This window comes from Ixodes scapularis, unplaced genomic scaffold (assembly GCF_016920785.2).
Source record: "Ixodes scapularis isolate PalLabHiFi unplaced genomic scaffold, ASM1692078v2 PGA_scaffold4__175_contigs__length_147842914, whole genome shotgun sequence".
Taxonomy (NCBI): domain Eukaryota; kingdom Metazoa; phylum Arthropoda; class Arachnida; order Ixodida; family Ixodidae; genus Ixodes; species Ixodes scapularis.
In genome coordinates this window covers 54,160,594-54,183,677 of record NW_024609879.1, presented here as the reverse complement: position 1 = coordinate 54,183,677, position 23,084 = coordinate 54,160,594, and positions in this window count along the sequence as shown.

The following is a 23,084-nucleotide window of genomic DNA, read 5'->3' as shown; positions in this document are numbered from 1 at the left end:
TCCACCGGATGGCAATATTAATACTTTTCTTGCATATTTTGAGGGGCTTTTGGGATTCGGTAGTGATAATAACTTGAAGGTAATCATTGGAGGAGATTTAAATATTAATATGCTTCTTGATACTACGCCTAGAACTGAATTTGAAATATTACTTACAACGTATGGATACGCTAACATAATAACTCTACCAACAAGAATTACAGTGCACACGGAAACTCTTATTGACCTTTTTATTACAAACATTGATCACGTATGTCTGAAAGCTGGTATACTTACCACCCATATAAGCGATCACCTACCTATATTCCTATGCGTAAATGATAGTCTTTCTCACAAAAAAATGCAGAGTCATTTAGGCACTTTCAGCATATCACCTCTTATAATCTGGACATGTTTCGTAATGATATTGAAAATGCTGACTGGAACAATGTTTTTGCTGCAATAGACCCTGATGTAGCTTACTACACGTTCCCAGAGAGTTTTAAACGCCTCTATATAAAAAAGTTTCCTTACAAAAAAACGAAAAAAATCACGTAGAATTCGGAAACCATGGATTACCCCAAGTCTTTTATCCAAAATTAATGAAAAAAACAAGTTATTCCAAAGATTTAACAAATTAAGAAATCAAGATGATTTGACAAAGTTTAAAGCTTATCGCAACCAGTTAACGAAGGAACTAAGAACCGCTAGGGAACGGTATTATCACAATAGTTTTAGATCTTCAGCTGGACGTATTGATGTTATTTGGAAAAAAGTAAACTCAACTAGAAAAGATAATCAGAACCATGACAACATAGATAGATTGCATATTAACGGAGAAGAAGTTAAAGATACGGCTTTAGCTAATGTATTTAATGATTATACTTTGTAAATCTAGTTTCTCTAGCTCACGACAATAAGGCTTCCGAGTATATTAAATATAGAAACTTAAATTTAATATTCTTAGATCCCGTTAGAGATTCCGAGGTCTTTAATGTATTTATGAGCTTAAATAATACATGCAGTAGAGATGCAGATGATATTCAAGTTAGACCCGTAAAATATGTATTAGACTTAGTCGTGCATTGTTTAACTCATATATTTAACTTGTGTTTATCTGCAGGTATATTTCCAAAACGTATGCAGATTGCCAAAGTTTCTGTACTGCATAAGAAAGGTGATAAGAATGACATTAATAACTATAGACCTGTTTCAATACTTCCCGTGTTTTCAAAAGGGCTTGAAAAAAATATTCATGTAAGATTGTCAAATTTTTTCGAAAAGTATGAACTCATTACAAGGTCGCAGTTTGGATTCCAAAAACATTGTTTTACGGAACTTGCCTTACTTGAAGAAAAAGAATTTATCTTACGCAACTTAGAGGACAAGAAACTTGTTTTAGGGGTTTATATTGATTTTACTAAAGCTTTCGATTATTTAAACCACGAATTGTTATTACAAAAACTCGAATTTTATGGTGTTCGGGGGCAAGCCTTGCATCCATTACGGTCCTATCTCGAAAATCGGAAAAAATATGTGTGTTGCGGTAACTTTTGTTCTAATACAAAACAAATTTCTTCAGGGGTACCACAGGGAAGTATTTTAGGTCCATTTCTTTTTAATGTCTATGTAAATGATATAGTAAATATTGACCAGTCTTTTAAAATTGTAATGTATGCAGACGATACAACACTTCTCTATGCTTCTGATAATACAGAAGAGCTCGTGTCAAAAATTAATTTAGTATTAGATAAAATATCATCATGGACCAACAGGAACGCTCTAAAAATAAATACTAGCAAAACTAAAGCTGTTATATTTCGGACAAGACATAAAGTTATTCTATCAATATGTAGGATAACCTTAAACTCAGTAGACATCGAATTGGTAGAGAATTTTAAAACACTTGGTGTAGTATTTTCTCATAATATGACCTGGGACCATCATATTGCGTATCTAAATAAAAAGCTATCTAATGTTGTAGGGCTGATATGCAGGCACCCCTATTGAAAATTCTCATTTGTATGAGAAATTTCTGTGTCCAATAAACACATATGAATCATACAAGATGTATAAGAACATATAAGAACCGTATAAGAACCATATAAGAGCTATATAAGAACTATATAAGATATATGAGAACATAGAAGCACCATATAAGAAACTAGTGGGAAGTTTCTTATAACTTTCTTATATGGTTCTTATATATCTTATATAATTCTTATATGGTTCTCATATATTTCTTATATGGTTCTTATATGTTCTTATATGTTCTTATATATCTTGTATGATTCATATGTGTTTATTGGACACAAGAAATTTCTCATACAAATGATTTTTTTTACTAGGGACCGGTATATACTTCCAACATCGATTAAACTCGTGTTATATAAATCGTTATTTTATTCTCATTTGAATTACTGTTCTTTAGTCTGGAGCACAACTACAATAACAAACTTGGAGAAAGTACACTTAACTCAAAAAAGAATACTAAGAACTATTGCAAACGCACCCTATTTGTCGCATACAGAACACTTATTCAAAATTTATAATATACTTAGTATCAAAAATATGTATAGCTATAGACTATCCACAAGCCTTTCAAAAGAATTGCAACATAACACCTCTTCCTTGGTAATATTGTCAAATTTACAAAAACATGTTTTAACGTATCAAACTCGTAACCCCGATTATTGGCAAATACCAACGTGTCGATTGAACGTTGGCAAAGAAATGTTAGCCTACCGAGTCCAGAGACTTCTCAATTCACTAATTTTACACAATATTGATATAGATAAATTGAGTTTAAATGAATTACGTTCTGTCATGTGTACCTTTGATGTAGTCTACTGATATTTGGTTTTGTATATCTTCGATGTTGTATCTCTATGTTCTCGGTAAGTTGTTAATAATTCCCTTCATGTCCATGTATTTGTATTTATTATGTAAACGTAGATTTTGTACATTGATATGCTTTAAAGATTAACTAGGTAATTGATATCCGTTAAATGTGCTTATTCTTTGATTGAATGCCTTTGTATATTATTTTGTTCCCTCTGACTGCTGCTGAATGTAACTGGGGCGGAGAGCTTGTCAAGCCGTCTATCGCGGCTTTTATTCTCGGCCCCATCATTACCTGTAGTGGGAAATGAAAAATAAAGCTTATTATTAATCATACGAAGTTTCACGTTTTCACCCTGTGAGTGAAGTGAGTTGGTCGGTGCTAGCATCGAAGGCTTACTTCGAACTCTAATTTGAAAATAATGTCTCTGTTGCTGCATCCCGGACAAAGATATACTCTTATCACTGTAGCAGAAGAATGTGGCAGGATTTGTGCTTTTGTTATGATCGTGTACCATTGTAGTCGACGTCATCCCAGCACGGCGTATCGTTTTTGTATTTTGTTCAGCCTTACGAACCACACTTAGGAAAAAAAATAAAAGTTTGCACGTTGTTTGTTAAATTTTTTGTTATACTGCAGAAACACATCGCGCCCCGTGTTTTTGAAGGCACGGTAGACGGTGGTGACGGTGAGGTGGCCCACCCCCATGTCCGCCGGCGTCTCGCTTGACTTCCTCGGAGGTCAGGTCGTTTTTACTGGTGACTGGTGCATACGTGGAGCAACTCCGTGCGCATTGCGTTCTCCATCTCAGAGAACGCAATACATGACTCAGCTCTATCTTGTCATTGCTCCAAAATGACAAGTGGAATTCGCAACTGTAGTCGGTGACAGGTCAAGAACGAAGTGGAAGCTCCTCCCACCCTGTTCCATTTCAGCGGAGCGAACGGTGGAAAGGAGGTCGCCCTCTCTCCAGCGTTCGCAAATGTCAAATTTTAGTTTATAAGGCCACTAACTAAATTTACGCTCGTTCCTTTACGTCCGCCGCAGCCGATAATGATATCCCGTAGGAATACCAAAAGTATCATTTCTTTCAGAAAAACAAACAAACAAAAAACATAATAATAAAACGCCCGGTATATCACAGCTTTGGCAACGCTTCACGTGTGTGAGGATCGAAGACCGACAGAGAACCACCGCTGGCCGTGCTCCCAGAGCGGGGAAGTGCAATTTATGGAGACCGATCATATTATCAGAAAGGTGCAGACAATCCAGGAAAAGTATTCTCGCAACTATGAGGTTCCAGTTGTACTTACACATGCATTATCATCAAATTTGACGGAGTTCCTTCGAACACTAAAGAGTTGTCAAGAGTGAAGATTATGAAGGACAATATTAGCAGGAATCTATTGTTTATTCAATACAAAACAAGCATCAGAAAAACGCATTTGGGCGGCCAGAAGCACGGACTTCGCGCACCCAGCGTGGAACCAGCGAATTAGAGGGCACTCCTAGCAATCTGTTTTTGAGAGCCACGGTATGCCGGCTGCCGGCCAAATGTCCACTTTAATTCTATTATGGCTTTCGACACGTAAGTACACGCTCGAGAATTTTCAACAATATCGCGCGAGCGCCGACCGGCCTGTAGATCAGCGCATCGTCACGGCGCGAAGTAGCGATATCAACGACAGTACGCGCGTGCGTAGAAGAAACGCGCCGAAGTCGGTGTCGGCTGCTGAGCTGATTCCCCAATCACGACCCACCCCTGGCGCGACGCCCGACGCTTCCTCCGCCCCATAAACAGGGGACCTAGTTATCAAAGCGACACACACGATACGCAAACACTAACGGCAGCCCGTAGGAAGGACACCGACACGAGCTTAGTCAGCGAACGAAAAGACCGACACAAACTTCACGCTAGGCAGACAGAGCAGGGGTAGTTACAAGGATGAGAGGCATGCGCAGACGGAGGTAAGCAGTGCACAATAAATACGCGAAAACTCGCAGCAACCGAAGAACCACGCAGCAAACACGTGCGTGCACACGAACCAGAAGCACGAACCAGAAGCGACGCAGAACTGGCGATTTTGGCACTTGGGTAATTTGAAACTTCGATATCGATTGCGTGAACGATTTATTCAGCAGACTGAACCGCTGGAGCCTCGTATAAAAAAAATCGTTTGACATTATGAAAGCGATTGAAACTCTTCCTAAAAGCTATATTAGCAGAAATTACCGTGTTATAAAGGACCTCACGAGTTTCGATCAAGTTTTCCAGCACGTTTTTTTTTGCAAGAAATGCAAGAAGCCAGGTGTAGAACCAGTTTCCGAAGCTGGCAACCAGAGCTGGAATCAGCGCCATCCTCGGCAGTTTCCTGAACCTCGCATAGTCACATTTCAGCCGCCACCACATAGAGGGCGCAACCAGACATCCAATTTATATTTTCTGTATTTTTTAATTACTTTTTTAATAATTACGCACGATTAGCGAAAATGTGGGCTAATAAGCAGGACCTTGGACAGTAACCTCCATTGCATACTAAAAATATCGGCCTAAATGTCTGCCAAAAGGGGTCAAAATACTCGGTTTTGATTATCGACAAATTCGTGATTTCGCCTGTATTCAAATTTTTTGTATGGAAAATCAAAGGTGAAATTTAGAAAAAGGGCCTGTGATGACAAAGCAGAGTATATCTTCCTTTGCGGGTCTACAATTTTATTCAATTGTGCCAATCCCTAAGCGCTGTACCACTGTACTACCAAATGAAGTTTGCCAAAATTAACTGTTTTGTTTTTCACTTTTCACGTGAGCATTCCGAAAAAAGTTTAGGCTATATTAAAATAAAATTTAGCGTAGCTCTTCCTACCATAGTTGCAAACATATGTAAAAAGTTTCAAATAAAATGACCGAGTAGACGGCTACAAATTCGCGACTGAATGTGCTTCCGCGAGGTAACTATTTTAAAGTAAATATCTGTCAAAATGAAAACAAAAACGAAAAAAAAGGCCTGTGTTGACAATGAACGCACTCTTCTTCTATAACATTCTAAAATGTGAAAGAAATTGCTCCAATTGTGCACCCTGTACCACTGTACCACGAAACCATGTTTTGCCAAAAAGGCCAATGTTCGCGGGTGCCCACTGAATTAGCGTTTTGCACTAGGAATGCAAATCCCGCATCAGAAGAAAGATAATTTTGTACAGTACAAGATGATATATAACACACAATTTTAGCAAGCTTGAACACGCCACAATCGCATTTCGAAAACGTGCGGAAAGCGTCATAGTCATGGCCGCCGTGGGACCGCAGCTTTAAGCATAACGCATTCAAACACCTTAGGAAATCCAGACAATAAAGCAATAGGGCACTAGTTATTAGTAACAGAAGCGCCACAACCTTTAAGCATTCGTACAATCACCAATCGGTTTGGTTTTCTAGTACGGATCAAAGCCACTTTTTTTAAAGCAGGGTCCTATGGCACTTTCCCAACTCTGTATTCTAGTAACGTTGGATGACATTAATAAAAAGTTCCTAATTATATTTTACTTTCAGTTATAGCAACTCTTTATTCTGCATTGTTTTCAGTGATCGAGCGGATTAATTGACGAATCCCCCCCTACCAGGTCTAGAAAACTACAAGCAGCGATAAAGGATCGGTATTTTCAAGCTACATTGATTTAAATTAAATTTATATGACTTAAATTAAATAAATCTTCTTTCCATTATTATTGCTAAATCAGGATTTTGTTTGCCCACCCCGCCTAAAACTTCGGTAACTGTCACACGGCTCTCATTAGCAGGCTTGCGAAAAAATCACGATGTCTACCCACGTTGAAATTTCATGGTGTGGGCTATCTAAAAGTGCTGACTATAAAAGCATTTAGTTTTTAATGATTATATAATAAGAATAGATTTCACATACTTCGTGAATGGCAGAAGTTTTTCATAATAATTTCCTTTTCATTAAAGGGTCCTCTTTTTTCAAATAAAGCTATCATTGTGCCGAGGTGTGCAAAGAGAAATTTTTTTTTGCATGCGAAATATGCGTCCGGTGCGGACTACGTATGGATCAACACACTGGTCTATGGACAAGCCGGTGTTTGCCCACACTGTGTGCGGGCACTGCGGCTGCGCAGTTGCGTGGTGTCAGAGAGTTGAGTAGATCTGTAGGGTGCAGAGTATCTACGCGGTGCCGACTATGCACTCTAAAAAAGGGTGTAGTCTTACACCCATTTGTCTCATATAAAGCACGCCATAAACTTAAGTTCGACGTATAGCGCACTGCGGTCAAAGTGACGACCCAAACCTTTATAGGGGGCTTGATAGCGGCGCGATGTACCGTATTAAACATCTAAAGTTCGTATCGAAGTCTACAAAAAGAAAAACACTGAGGTTTTACAGTAGGTCCAAGATAACCCCGATTATATTTTTTTTTTGTAGACAGTAAGACGTATATTACCTATTTTACTAAGTTTTACCACACGGCTATCAAGCCGCTCGTAAAAGTTGGTACTTTCGGTTCGACGTCAGCGAGTTGTACGTCGAACTGAAGTTCCGGGGTGTATTATACGGGACAAGATGTGTAAGTACTACTACTCCCCCTAGTTCTGAGAGTGTGCACCTGGTGCGGACTATCCAAGCATAAGCATTAGTTTGCACAGCCAATTTTCCCTGGCAGACTAGGCACACTGGGTACGGACCATGCGCGGAAGACAGTGTGGACTCCTGAGGTCCGCGATCACGTTCGCCGAGTTCGCCAATATGCAGCTCAGTTTGTTTTGACTGCCGTTTTAGAAAGAGGCTTGACACACTTCATAGTCGGGAAATAGGTACGTCAGAGTTTCGGAAACTTGATGTAATAGCCATAAATAAATTGTTTTTAAAACACGCGTCTTTAGAAAGAAATGCTGCGAAAGGTACACGAATGTGGTACGCGCATAGGAGTTATGCGGCCAGGCGTACATGATGTCCAAGCGAGAACGCAACTAAGAGAAAAACAATTAAGAAAGATGCACTAATTACGTGTATAATTGGCGGTTATAGAGCACATGTCTGTATCAAAGAAATGGACGCATTCAATACAAAAGGCCAGCCCACTTTTCTTTTTTTCAGACGAAAGCTTTATATGTTTTCTTGTTCAGTGGACCTTCAAAGTCGTTGAGCGAAACACGGCAGTGACACCAAAGGAACCAACAAGTTTACATGACCACTCAGCCGCATTAGAGGCAATAGAATATAGAAGGATGACAAAGGGAATTAAGATGAATTGAAGTGAATTAAGAGGAATTCAAGTAAAATAATAGTAATTAAAAAGATGCAAGAGTAATCAATGGGAATTAAGAAGGACCAAAAAAGCGAATTAAAAAGAAACAAAACGAATGAACAAAAATAAAGTTAATTAAGAGGAAACAAAAATTAAGTAAGAGTACTCAAAGCTAATTAAGAAGGAAAACAAAGCTAACTAGGAGGAATAAAAGTGAATTAAGAGGAATTAGAGTGAACTAAGCGGAATAAAAGCGAATTAAGTGGATGACTGAACAACTAAGTGAAACAGAATCTGAAACAAAGTAAATAATGTGTCTGTCTTCAATGCATCGGCTCCTCGGCTTTCGCCTTCAAGTCGTCTTAGGGATACCATAAGAGACCCTGTGAATTTTCTAAATCCTGCATCGAGCACGCAGTTCGAGTTACTCATTGTGAAATTTTGTTCTGGAAATTTGTTGATACCGATACAAAACGCACGAAGCCAATCGAATGGGCAACCCTCGTTTTGACGCCGGAGGGTCACGTGTTAATGACGAAACCTGCGTCACTTCTGTGACACGGCGCGTCGAGCATTGACTTTTTTGCTAAGAGGATATCGCAGCTCACGAGCCTTATGCAATTCCAATGGCAAGACGTTGGTCTTTTTTTCTCAGCAACCACCGAACGGATTGACTTGGGAATGATTTTATTAGAAATGTAATAAAATATATAAACTGAGTAATATTGTGGCGTTATATATCCCGATTCTAAATTTTGAAATTTTTACGGGAAAGTAAATCTGCTTGAAAGATCCCTTTTTTCGTTCCATTCTTCATGAACATTTAAAAATAAACCAGGGCCTAAATACGAATTCAGGCGCCACAATATTCAAGATAAGAACTTTTTGATTATGTCTCTAACAAGATATTTTTTTCCAGAGATCTTGATTGTGACAAATTTTAACCGAGTTTGTAGCTGATCAAGATGTCACAAATCCAGCTGTAAGCTGGCGCCATCTACGAGTGTGTCGGCAATACGTTTTCTTGAAATTGCGGAATGTGTTATTGCGCCCTGGACCACTTGCGTCGTCAAGGTCGGTGGGCGTTTGAGGGGGAAAACCTCCCGAAACGCATAAAAAAATGGGAGGAGCCTTTTTTTTTTCGACGAGTAAGATTTTGCTTGCAGCGTGCGTGATTAGTCAGTTGTCAATCACCCGAGCGCGTCACTTGCGAGGATGTTCAGTTTTTTGTTGGTTTGGGGTCGCACAAATGCGAATAAAAGATTTTTTTTTGTTCCTTCGTTGTTCGGTGGCGAAGATATTTTGCAGCTATTGCGGATGGGGGTGATAATCGGATTCCGTGTTTTCGGAGTTAATTTCTCGGCAAATTTAGAAGGTGTTTTTGGAGTTTATTATTCGCTGGGGATCAAGGGTTTATCGGAGTTTATTTTTGTTAGATTCCTAATTCTTTAACATTCTGAGTTTTTTTTTACTGGGTAGAACTTGAAGAAATCGAAATAAAAATAAATAAGATAAGGACGGGTACCATAACTCGTTGTCCCGAGGGAACCTCGACGTGTTGAAATGCTAACCCATTTTTTCAGTAGTTCTAGATTTCAAAGGAAACTGAAGTGGAATCTCCTCAGGACCACTGATCTTGTGCTCTTGTAAAGTTTAATTGTTAAACTTCTTTTTTTTTTCGCTGTTTATTTTTCCACTCTGACCTCGAAATTTGGAGTTAATCGGATAAATTCGATTTGACAAAAAATTTACCTGCGAGCGTTTTTCCGATTTTTTTCGGATTTATTCGAAAGCACGGAACCCTTGATATAAGTCGTCAATCGCCCGAGCGCGTTGTTTGAGGATGTTCCGTTCTTTGCTGGCGTTTTGGGCCACGAAAATAAAGCTGGAAGTTTTCGCGCTTCAAACGGTTCTTGCATGAGGGCTGAAGTTAGCAATTGCAGGCAGACAAAAGCTACTGAAGCCTAAAAGGGTCGATACTGTCCACCACTTCTTTCTCTTCAAAGTAGGAGAGGTGATTTGATCTGGCGATTTATAATATTCTGCAAAGATGCATTTAAATTAATTACTTATACTTAAATGCGGAAGAAACATACGTAAATTCGTCGATTTTGTTTTAATTTCGACATTCGCTTTACATATGAAGTTTCAGGGGCTGATTTCTACCGTAATGAAACAAACCTTGCGAACATTTATTCAGTGAAACTAGAAACAAGAAAAGCTTTTCGGTAGTAGGCGTAACACCGTTTTATTTGGAAGTTATGGAAGTCTCACTCTGAAGATTTTTCTTTCAACCCCAACCAACCCACTATTCATCCAGTATTTTGTGAAAGAGAGGCGAATGTTTTGGACCAGAACCCGCACAGCCTTTATTGTAGTGTTCGTCGATTGTACTGACTTGGCTGCGATGAGCCCTTGGTCGGCTGTTATTGTTGGTCGGTGCAGAAAACCTCACCGGAAAATCGGCGGCAAGGAATAGCTCACCGGAGAGAAGCTCACAGGTGAAATGCTCACCGCAGAACCTACAGATGCGGTGAAAAGCTAATTTACAAAATATTTCATTCAACATTTAAAATTTAATATTCTCGGTATTGTTCGCACTGTGTTGTTTGTATTTAAAACTCACGTCCGTACTTTGGTCGTCGCTCATGCTGCGTGTTCGTATATTTCTAAAACCTAATGTTCTCGTTGAGACCACAGAAAAATAGCTTACGTTCTAATAAACATGAGGAAGGGGCAGACGAATCCACAGTTTTGCAGAATGCAGACCATAAAAAAGTTAAGGACTCGTTTTTTCTTTTTTTTTTCAGTTAGTTTTTACATTAGGGGATTCGACTTACTTCACTGCACCGCTAGGTCGATCCCACTGCGTAGCTCGATGTTGACGCTTGCTACGGCCGGGTCCTTCCGGAGGCTGCCGTGAACTCCGAGGAGAGGATTCACTCCAAAACAGAAAGATACTGAAGAAGCGAGTTTATTTGGCTCCTGTGCCACCACGCTATGCCCGTCGGCCAAACTAATAAAAGAAAAGAACGGAAAAAGGTCGGCGCGGTCGCATTAGACAGATTCACCTGGAGGGGGCCCACGCTGCCGCATTAGGCAGATTCGTGGAAAGGGGAAAGCTAAAAAAAAAAAACGAGGCTCCGTGGCCGAGAGCCTTCCCCCACGAGAGCCACGGCCGCCGTTCGTGGGCCGCTTATCTAGCCAGCGGAAGAAAAAAAAAATAGACGCGCCCGGGGTAGGTGGTATCCCGCAGATGGGCCGCGGCCACCACCATTTCCGAAGGGTGCGCCGGAGGCACTTTCACCCCAAAGGGCGAGGGTAGACACGCCCTATTCGAGGAATGCGGCCTTACCCCCGTAAATGGGATGACGTCGCCATAACGCTCCCACGGCATGCGTGTGCTAGGCCTAGATAGGGAGACGGCAAACACGTGTCTCCCACGACATGGAGACAGGGCATTACCTGGAAGTTGGGTCCTGCGAACAGCAACAATGTGATCTTCGCTTCTGCACGCGACGACTACAGACCTCCGAAAAATATCAAGTACGTCTTAGGTCACATCCCCGAAAGAGGTCCTTGGTTACTATAAAGCAAAAGAAAAACGTAATATTTTTATTTTTTGAATGCAAAGACAATACAGTAGGGGTGGGCGAATATTCGAAATTTTAAATAAGAATCGAATATTACACGTTTAATATTCGTATTCAATTCGTAAACTAAGTCTTCCTTATTTTTCGAATATTCGTCGTAAGACGAATATTCGAAATTAATCGAATATTCGAGAACGTATTCGCAAGCGTAAGTTTTGCTTTCGGCTTCGGTTTCGGTAGGTAAGGCCCACTAACAGCGACATAGCTGCATGGCGGCTTCAACCTAAACAGGTGGCGCCGGTGAAGGTGGCGGTAATCTGTGAGTTTCTTTGCCCTTGAGACTCCTGACTTTTTAAACTGCCCACTTTCATGTTCGCCCACCCTTGTTATGGCGGATGGAAGTGTTTGAGAGGAACCGTCTGCGAAGCGGAGAAACGAACGGGAAACGGCTCTAAAACAAGGAGACAGGTGTGCTATTTGGAAATATTTTGCGAGGTTGACGGCTTCGATGGCGCAACGTACGGCATGCGACTCAACTCTTAAAGCGCCCACACGGACGACAACGCCCCTTGTCAACCATCTCTGAGTACATCCTGCGTTGTTGAAAGAGCGTCGTGTTATTACCACTGGTACGCCAGCAAAAGATCAACCGACGCTGACGGACTTCGTGCACCGGATGGAGCCCCTGCCAGAAAAGAGGGTGCGAGCGCTAAATAACAAGGTGGCCACCATGGTGGCACTTGATTTGCAGCCTTACAGCATTGTGGAAGGCCGCGGCTTCAAAAACTTCAAACAGAAGCCCTTCCCAACCATCGCTTTACCATCACGCTCTACAATCTCGCGCGTGCTTGTGCTACGGATGTATGACGACACCCGAAACAAGGCGAAAGCAGAGCTCAACAGCGCCTTTGAAGGTGGCGCTGCCGCTGTTGCCTTCACAAGCGACATGTCGACATCGCGCGCTGACGAAAGTTACGTGAGCTTCACCTGCCATCTTCTCACTCCAAAATTCATGATGAAGCGGGTCACATTGAACACTAGACAGATGGCTGCCAGTCACAGTTCCGTGAACATTACAACCATGCTGTCCGAAATGCGCGGTGACTGGGAGATACCTGATGAATTTGCGACGTTCATCGTAACGTATAACGGACGCGACATCCGTGCTGCAGCAAGGAGACTTCCGTGGACTGAAAGAGCGAGCTTCGCGCATACCATTCAACTGGCGATTAATGACGCGAGATCTCGTTCGCCGGCCATTGATTGCCTGTGCAAAAAAGTTAAGCATATCGCCGGACATTACAAGCACATGCAGTTCATCAGCTCAGAAAATGCTTGAGGAGTGCCAAAAGAAGATGAGAAAGGACGCACTACGCCTGGTGCAAGACGTGGAGACGAGACGGAATAGCCAGTATCTAATGTTGTCTCGGCTTCTGGAACTGAAAGAAGCAGTCACTGATGAACTTGCTACCTCGGACTGTGACATCGATGGACTTGGTTCATCAGAGTGAAAAAGATGCTTGTGAATATGTGCAAGCATTGAAGCCATTGTTTAATGTCGCTCTTATTGCCAGTGCTGAGAAGTATCCGTCTTTGTCCTCTCAAGTTCCTATGGTTTTGGTATGCCCCTCTGTCTAGGTAACTGTGCTGGGGCATCAGAATTTCCCGCGGAACTGATAAGATTCATCAAGGCAAGGTTCACTTTGTATAAGGAGGACAAGAAAGCATGCTTTGCTATGTTCTTATACCCACGCTTCAAATCTCCTATTTGTAAAGCTGAATAGAAAAAAAAGTATTATGGCTAAAAGCTCTGGTGCTTCAAAAGCTAGTCTCATGTGATGCTACTGAAGAAACCCAGCCGGAAGGTGCAACACAGTCAAAAGAGCAGGGCTCACACATTCAGCAATGTTTGGCAAGCATTTGACCACTTAGACAAAGGTGCGATAGAAAGTAAAGTGGTTTCAGCTTCAGAATAAGAAGTTGTAGCTTATGCGGAGGAGGCACTGCTAAAAAGGGAAAGTGGTCTTTGTGAGTCGTGGCGAACTGTCGGGTATTTAAGATAGTCGAGTCTGACGAAGCTTTACATAAAATACCTGGCAATACCCACTACTTCAGTGCTGAAAGAGAGATTTTTTTTTTTTTTTCTGTGGCTGGAGGTATAGATCCGCTCGAAGGGAGCGCCTCCTACCTAACCATGTGCAGCAGTTGATTTTTCTGCATGACAACTTGTGATCTTCCCTACAACTAGAATTTTCGTTTTTGTGTTTTTATTTTCGTTAACACCAGTGCCTCACTGGTGTTAACGAGAATAAAAACGCAAAAACGAAAAATCTTCTTGTAGTGAAGATAACAACTTGTCATGCAGAAAAATCAACTGCCGCTCTGCTATTCAGAAATCAAGAAATCAAAAGAAAAATCAACATCAGTTCCGACATGTGAAAATAAAAATGCTATAAATAAATGCAACTGATTTCACTATTCGATTCGATATTCGAAGCCAACTATTCGTGTTCGATTCGTATTCGAAAATATTAATATTCGCACACCCCTACAATACAGTATTCACAAAAAACATGAAACCATTTGGCCAGAAACCATACTGTTCGATAAAACGGCGTCCTACAAAACGGCTTCGATGAAATTGGGTTCAATTAAATGGTGTTTAATTAAACTACTTTGGCTGAACGGAGTTCGATAAAATATCGAGAGGTGCAAATAAATAATGTTAGATTGGTTCGCACATCTATCAAAAGTCTGGTGAGCCCTTCTCCGCATCCGCCGAATTTTCGGTGAGGTTTTCTCCGTAAGAGAACAGCGCACCAACAAGAAGTTTACCGAAGAAAAGCTCACCAAAAAAAAAAAAGTTATCCGCAAAACTAACAGATGCGGAGATAAACCCACCCAAGGATTATACGATGAACCTTTTAAACTTTGTAAGTGCGCCTTTACTCTGATGGCCCTATGAGGAACAGAAACGGAGATATATACAAAATGTGTGTAATACAGACACCAATACTGATAAAGAAGCGTATGTCACCAGTTCTGCAGGATGGGAACAATTAACAAAGTGATAGACCCGTATTTTTTTCATGAAGACATTGCCTCAGTGTTGAGTTCTACGAACAGTAACGAAGTGACGTCGTTATTGCTCGCGACGATCACTCACAGTCCCCAAATTGTGTCACGACCGTATAGTTTTCGGCAACATCAATACCAGAGGTGTGAGGTTACATGAAAAAAAAAAAAAAAGAATGCCATTTCCGAAAACGAGAATCGTGGGTAAGTTTCCATTGCGTTCAGCAAGAAGCCGGTGCGATTTTCTTCGCATCGGTCGGTTTTCCGGTGAGATTTTGTTATAATAGGTTTTTTCTGAGATTCGAGACTTTAACATCGAATTGCGCCTTTTTTATATCGGAACCGCAAAAGATCGCACGCGCCTGAAAGACGATGCCGGATTTCAGTCATCATATTTTCACAAGGCGAGGCAAAGCGAGGCACTATAGACATTTTTCACAAAGGAGCCGCCATCTTGAAATGTCGTTACTTCCCGTATGGGCGAAAACATTGTTTTGCCGTCGCCACGCCAATAGAATGCATTTAGGAGATAAGCGTAACCGTCACCCATTCTCATTTTGTCTCCCCTATATTTTTTTACTATTTGCAGGTTGACACATTTTAATATTTTTTCGTCGCCCATACCGGATAGGCTTACTTGGCGGACGGGGGCGAGAGTAAGCATAAAAAAGGTCTAGCGAAGGCCAACCGCACCTGGGACCATACATTTCACTGAACGCCGTTTCATTGAATGCGTCAGAGGTTTCTGCCAATAAAATTTGAAAATTTATACTTTCTTCGAAATTACTAAATCTTGCAAACTATGAAGTCATTTCTCATTCTCCTCTCGTACGACTGGCGCTTGGATGGCATGACGGTGGACGCACCAGGAGTTGTCCCCAAGGGCATAGATTCGGGATTCCACCACCTCCCCCCTCCACCAGCCCCGATATATATATATTTTTTTTTGTATTAGGATTGTTTGTTGGGAAATACCGGTCAATTCTCGCAACTGGACTTTTCGGTGCGGGACGACCACTCTTTCGAAGGAACGGCGTTCGATGAAATATCCTAAAACCGTACGAGTTTCCCGTTTTTTTTTTTTTTTTTTTTTTACTTCGGTATTATCTGTTCGATTATTCCTTTGGTCGACGATAACTCATGCGCAGAGTTGTAGCTCCCCCACCTTTCTTTTTTTTTCTCCCTAAAGAGAAACCGACAAAACACAATCAAGGTCCAGACACCTCAGAATGCCGTACAACGGGAACAGGCCCACTCGACACAGCCAAGTCGCCATAGGGAAACTAGTCATAGGTGAACTGGTCAAGCGGGCATATCCTTCTAGGTGAACCCGTAGTAGGGAAAGTGGTCACAGTGACCTTCTCGCTCTTGAAAAGTTCGTCGCAGACTTTATTTCATAAGGGGGGGGGGGGGGGGGGGGGCTTTAAAGGGATACTCCGCTTCATTTTTGGTTTTGAAAAAAGAATGCAGTCCTCTTCAGTATCGCCTAGGAAGACCACACGTCAAAGATTACGACGCAGTTCTGTCTAAATGTTTCTTAAACGGTCCGGCAAACTTTGCAACTCGCCAAGTTCCCGAAATCGGCTGACTCGAGCGGGCGAATTCAGGCACAACTAGGGATGGACAGTATTTCAAATACAAGTATTTGAAATACGTATTTCAAATCCTTTGTGTATTTTGCATTTGTATTTAATTACAAATTGGGTAATGTATTTGACGTGTGTATTTAAATACTAAAACGTGGGTATTTTAAATACAATTGTAATTAAATACAATTTTGTGGGCAAAAATACATATTGTTTTTATGCATGTGGGTGTAAGATATAGTCTCCATCCTTTATTCGGCCATGGGGCATTTTTCTTTTTCTTCTCCGGCTTTATTTTAAAGGCACTGTCCAGAACAGGAAGAAAACTACGTTCTGCACCGAATGCAGTGTCTCTCAATCAAGCACAAGCGTTTAGCGACTTTGTGATTATGGTGCTAGTCCAGGGCAAAAATTGTGACGAAATCGACGTTCACAGTCAGACTGGCTAAATAAGTGCCTGTGACAACTTGTGATGCTTTCCAGCCTGATTTCCATCCATATTTTTGCCTGGAACATTCTAAATGCACGGGTCGTCCAGATTTTCGTAACTGGTGCGAGTTGCAAGAATAAAAAATTCTCTAGCTAGTGCTGCGCGTCTTGGTCGTCTCGGTTCTTTGTTGGTCTATACAAAAATGTAATCGACAAAAAAAGCTGCTTGAAGCTCTGTACTTTTTTCACCTATTACGTCCAAGCTGATTACGTTTTTTCGTGATTATATTTCTATCACTTTACTAGAGCCTCGCACACTAACTCCCGAGTGTGCGATGCAAAATTAAAATGAGATACCCAGAAACCCGTTGCAGGTGCTCTGAACTCGCTGACGAAAATTTTGAGGAATGTATTTGGAAAAGTATTGGAGGAGACCAAATACATTTGGTTGTATTTGTATCTTGTAATTAAATGCTTTTTTGGAAATACAATTCGATTTGTAATTAAATAAATTTTTGAAGAAGTATTTTGCATTTGTATTTCGATACATATTTGCATGTATTTTGCCCATCCCTGGGCGCAACCAACAGCGCAGTCAAGGCTACGGCATGGGCGGAGCCAACATTGAGCTAAACGCCATCATCATGGCCCCCTTTTGCTTGCTTTTACTTCTCCGATCGAGCGTAGCGCATGACGTCAGCAACGTTGCCTCTCGGCGCTCAGCGGTGTCCACGTGATTGGCGTACGCGCCTGCGCAGCGCGCGTCTTGGGAGCAGACCAACCGCTCGCTGTGGTCCCGCCGTTACCGCCGTCTTCCGCGTCACAAACACCGTCGTCGTCTCACCGTTTGTGATTATTGCCTCTCGGAGTTTCGTCCACACTATGGACACCACGTGCGCAGAGTCGCAGACTTAGGCCGCAGTTGTGCAGACGTCGTCGAATGCTGTAGACACCAAAACGTGGCGAAGAGTGCGGTGCAGACGACACTCGCGCCTGCCGCACGCCCGCCTCCATCCCACCCGTCGTTGGGCCGAGGATCACGTGACATCTCGTACCACGTGATGGCCATGTACTTGGCGGCCCGAGGCCAATGTTGCCGGACGGAGCCGAAGTTTCGGTTTCGATTTCCGCTCGTGTTTAAAATTAGATTTAAAAATATATATCCCTTTTTTCGCGAAGCCAGCGACGTAGTGTCTTTTACTAGGGCTTTTTAATTTGAAATCACTCATTATCCCGAAATCTTCAGAATTGAGTGGAGCTGCCCTTTAACTTGAAAAGTGGTCGCAATCGTACTTGTCACAGTTTGAAATTCAGCCTCTCCTTTTGTTTGTCTGTAGAGGGCGGTTATGATCGGCGTTTCAGCGTTATCTGTACTTTCGACGTCGCTTTGTTATTAGACCTTTTTGGAAGCTTTGTCTGGTCGGAACTTACTGCGCAATGACAAAACAGGGGTTACCCTGTGGTATGCAGATTCAGTGCCCGAATATCCAACGAGTCAAAAGATCCAACGAGACGTAAGACCCACTAGTGATGTTCAGGCTCGTTGGATCTTTCGTATCGCTGGACATTCAGACTCGTTGGACATTCAGTCCCAAATGGATATTCCGTCTTGATGGATGTTCAGTCGCGGTGGAGATAGCGGCCTGGTTGGATCTTCCCTCTCGTTGAATATTCAGTCTCGTTGGACATTCTGGCTCAGTTGGACATTTCGTCTCGATGGATATTCCGTATCGCCCGCCACGTAACCAAGTAGATACCTGATTTGAGCAACGCGTTTCACATTGTTTACGTATTTCGAGCAGCACTCCAAGAAAAAATAGAGGAGAAAGGTAGCAACGGGCGCATCTTCCTCCCTTCTACCGACGCGCCCCCAAGCGGACACAAGAAGAAGGGAGAAACGACACGTTTCCCTCCTTCACCAGGCAGACGGGAGAAAGCTTCCGCCCTCCCGACTCATCTCCTTTCGGTTTCGTTTCTCGAACACGTCGCGCACGTTGTTTAATAAATGTTGTTGAGTTGACTCTACTTAAGCGGCAGCGAAGGCCGTCTGTATTTCCGTCTTCTAATCTAAACGTGCAGAACATTTCGGTTGCATGACGTTCCTACCACTAATATTATCAAACGAGCAAACGATGCCGCTAGAAACAGCGAAGTTCCGGAGCAGTGCCAGCAGTGCTCATACACTGGGTAAGACGGCCGTCTTCGGTTGCGGTGCCCATGTGGAACTACAGAAGTCGAACCACGCGGAACTGTTTTCACGTTTTCGACGCTATGGAAATCGCTTGAACTGGGTCCAAGACAAGCAGGTTTTGCCGCCGGCTGCCTGGGTGCCTTCCGTGCTGATTTCGCTTCTGTTTTCCCATGCCGGGTGAAAACCGGCAATCAACGCGGTTTTGTATTTCTGCTTGTCAGCACTATAGCAGCAACATCGCGATGGCAGTGTTGTGCGTTGTGAACAGAAGACTGGAATTATACCCGATGTGACCGTGTGTTCGCATATCAGTGGTGTAACAAGATGAGATGACGTAAGCTGTCGGTCAATAATGCCGCTTGTCGGGCCGTGATCCGTGGGGGCGGGGACATTCCGCTTTACTTTACATAAAATAATTTAAGGCCACTTGAGGAATTAGGTTCAATCGATCGACGTGCGGATAGCCATGTTGGTACGCAGGTTTTAACGGTAAGCTCCTATCGTGCAGTGGCCGATGTGACTCTCAGTCTCCGAGAGCGATTGCTCTCTAGTGAAAGGACTGAACAGTACGAAATTATGACCGAAAGTATGTATATTTACTGTGTCGAATTTTAGCATTAAAAATAGCAAGTAAAATTTAAAAAAAAAGATATCCTTTATTTTGTTGTTTAAATATACTATGGTTCCTTGAGAACCTGCCCTCCAAGTGCGCTCTGGGATAAGCACTAGACGTTTTCGAGCTCGCCACGGCGTAGCTCCGTACACCTAACACCTGCCGCACGTCGAGGCTTTCACGGCATTCAAGTTGATCGAAAGCGATTTCTCTGTCCGTGAAGCATCACTTCCAGCTGAGTGAATAGCCGCTCTACAGAGATTAAATCAAGACGGCAATTGCACCCGTGCGCGAAAAGCACAAATAGAAAAAAAAAAACGAAAAAAAAACAAAAACACTACAATAGAAATACTGGGTACGAAGGCCGTGCAGGGAAACAAACTCATGGCTTTGAACCGATTGGAGCGACTCGATTTATTGATTTTCAAATAATTACGGCATGATCGAGAGTTTTTTTTATTGAGATATTCACCCCCTGAGTCATTAACAATACTCTCAGAGGTATTACATTGCTGGGAAAAAATCAACAAGTTGGGAATATGTTTTATCGCCTAGGCAGTCACCAAGAAATTTGGTACGTTCAAAACGACCAGTATAAAAGACGGAAACGCAGAGCTCCGGTGTAGTGATCGGGGTGGTGTGACCTTCCATTGATGTTTCTATGAGCCATGTATTTGTATGCGCTCAAGGTATGTTCAGCTGATGCTTGTAGTATGGTATTGTTTCTTCATCTGTGTATAATAGAGGTTCCCGAAGATCCCGAAGTGCAATGGTCGCGTGAGCAAATAAAAATATTTTTTGTAGAACATGAATTGGGCAGTATCCTAGCGCCACCTAGCCTAGCTACTTGCGATTACTCTGCTTGACCCTGCCATCTGGTGGCAAGCGATGTAACCTCCTTTTACGCTAAGCGGCTACGCCATAATTTCTTGTTACCGTGCTGAAATGAGTCAAGAGGCTGCTTCGGATTTGCTGTTCTTGAGAGCGGCTTTTGGTTTTGCGGGCGAATGGTTTACCACGCCTTTGTGATGTGCGTTTGACCAAGCAATCTTGGCTCAAGGAATAGCAAAGGTAAGACAAAGTTCGCGAAGTAACTGGTATCAGTTGTCTCCGTTTAACATCGGAGTAATGACGATGAGAAGACTGAGTGACTTCATGCTTTCGAAACCTAAGTTTTTTACCTGCATGAGGAAGCCGTCTTCGGAAATAAATACCGTTCGCGGAAAGCTCGTGCTAAGTTTTTATTTGCTGATCCTCTCGCCCCGTACAGCAGACTTAGTGTCCTCGCTAAGCCTTATTGAGCTCGAGTTGCTCGACGGAGGAACTTTGCTCACCTGCTTTAAGGACGAAATTGTCTCCCTTTCTGAAAAAAACATATGTGTCAAGAGCGCTCCCCCCTTTAGGGAGGACTATACTGACCCTTTTTTCTAAGAGTGTGGTAGACCTTCAAATTTCTTAAAAAGAATGCTGGTTGCTCAGGCGGATTAAGGTTGGTTAAACTTGGCTGTTAAGATCGACACAATTTTGAACTGCCCAACGGTTTATAAATATTTGTTCTTGTATTTAACTTGTTTATTGTTATGTGGGCGGTCCTATTTAAAGGAACCGCTGGCCATTGTCCGTTTCGGAGAAAGATGCGTGTCAGCCGCTAATCAGCCGCCTCCCTCTTATCACCTGACCCGGCCCTCTGCGATGTTATGAGCGGGAGCGTGATGACGTCGCGAAAGAGAGGCGTAGGACATAGCTTCCACCGCAGTCTCAAATTTGGGGTGAACGGAGTATAGGGCGGCAAAGACAAACTACGAAGCTGTGAAACAGTTTTCGTGAATGGGCTTGACGTGGCGACGAGTAGGCTCCGGCCGTTTGTACTGCCGAAGTTACGGGCGTGTCACCCCGTGTCCGTTGCAAATATAATCCGTACTAATGAGCGTGCTGGGCAGCCCCCAGTCGACCATTGGACGGTGGACATCCGTGACTACGATACGTCCTCTCTGTTCTCTATCTCTACTACAAAGGTTTTTTTCCTTTAAAGTGGCTTTGAATATGTATATATATATGGGCGCGAAATTTGCGGACCTTCAGATAGCTCGACCGCGTTTCCTATAATGGAGTTCACTAAAACCCAGCGGGGCGCTCCCACGCTTCCATGTAAAGGGTATTCTTATATGCCTAGCCGAGAAGACCCCGACGCTGTGTACTGGGTTTGTAGAGACGGAAACATTGAAAAGCTCAAAGTCACCACCCTCAGATGCCATATGACAACTTGCCCTACTCGACGATTTGGCTTGTCACGAGTTCTCCTAGACCCAGTATTCATGTTTCAGAGTGTTTCTTATAGAAGCTCATGGGCTTGTGATTTTGATTTCTTTGATAGTACGAGCGCGCACACCCAGCAAAAGCTCGGCAAAAGCTAACATGCGCGTTCTTTACTTGTCGCCGACAATACACCATTCTCAGGTACGGCCCAGCGTGCGATATTTACAGACCACCACGTGCGTGTTCGTCGCTTCGGAAAGAGAGAAAAGCACGCGCCATACGCACAAACTCTCAAGATGGCAGCTGCCAGAAGCTCTTTCTGGGAAAAATCTATATAAAACGGTGTCGTGTTTATTTCTGGTAAATTATTATTTGTTTATCAGTTATTGAAGTCGAATTCCAAACGGAAGATCGGCGAAAAAGTAAATTGTGACGAAGTGAACAAGTGCCCAGTGGCCCTCTCTTACAACTTCCCCATGTACGAGATGCCCTATGACGACTTGCGCTATTTGACGAGTTTACCTATGACGAGTTGGCTAATGACGAGTTTTCCTTGACCCCATACAACGAAGTCTACCCCAGACACAAAACAGTGGACCCCTTCTAATTCTATTTCGCAGTAGCGTTATCCCCCGCGCAAAGAGGGAGCCGTTCCGAAACAAGACAGCAACCGAAACCGGGCTAATTGTTTCTGAAATTCGGACTATATCCCTCGGTGCATCGATGTTATGTTTTTTAAACTAGAATCGGTCATATTATGAGATAAAAATCACGCGTAGGTGGCCGCCGTACATGGCTTTAAGCTTTACTGATACTCAAACATTCCATTTTATCTAAGTTTCGCTCAACATAGAATTGGCTCACTTCGAAAAAAGCTATTTTCCTACAGTCTTGTGGAAAAGATAATCACATGACTCAAAAAGCGCCCCTCGGCGCTGTTACTTGGTGCCACAGCGTTTAGCTATTTCATTGATTTGCGGTGGCGGCGTATCGTCGGGGCGAACAAAACAAAACAACAACAAATGTGGTGCTCGCTAAAAGATGCTGGGGCCTTAGTGACAATTCAGTTTTGCGAAGTAATTAATCGGAACTCTTAAATATGAAAGTTATTGTTAGAATCTATCTTTGTTTATGCATAGGTTTGTGACAGTATGACTACGCTTTGATAAGTACGTATATAAGACGCAACACTGTCTAAACTTGTCGTAATTCTTTTTTTTTTTTGCGTTTTGGCAGTACAACATATAGTTCTGCTTCCG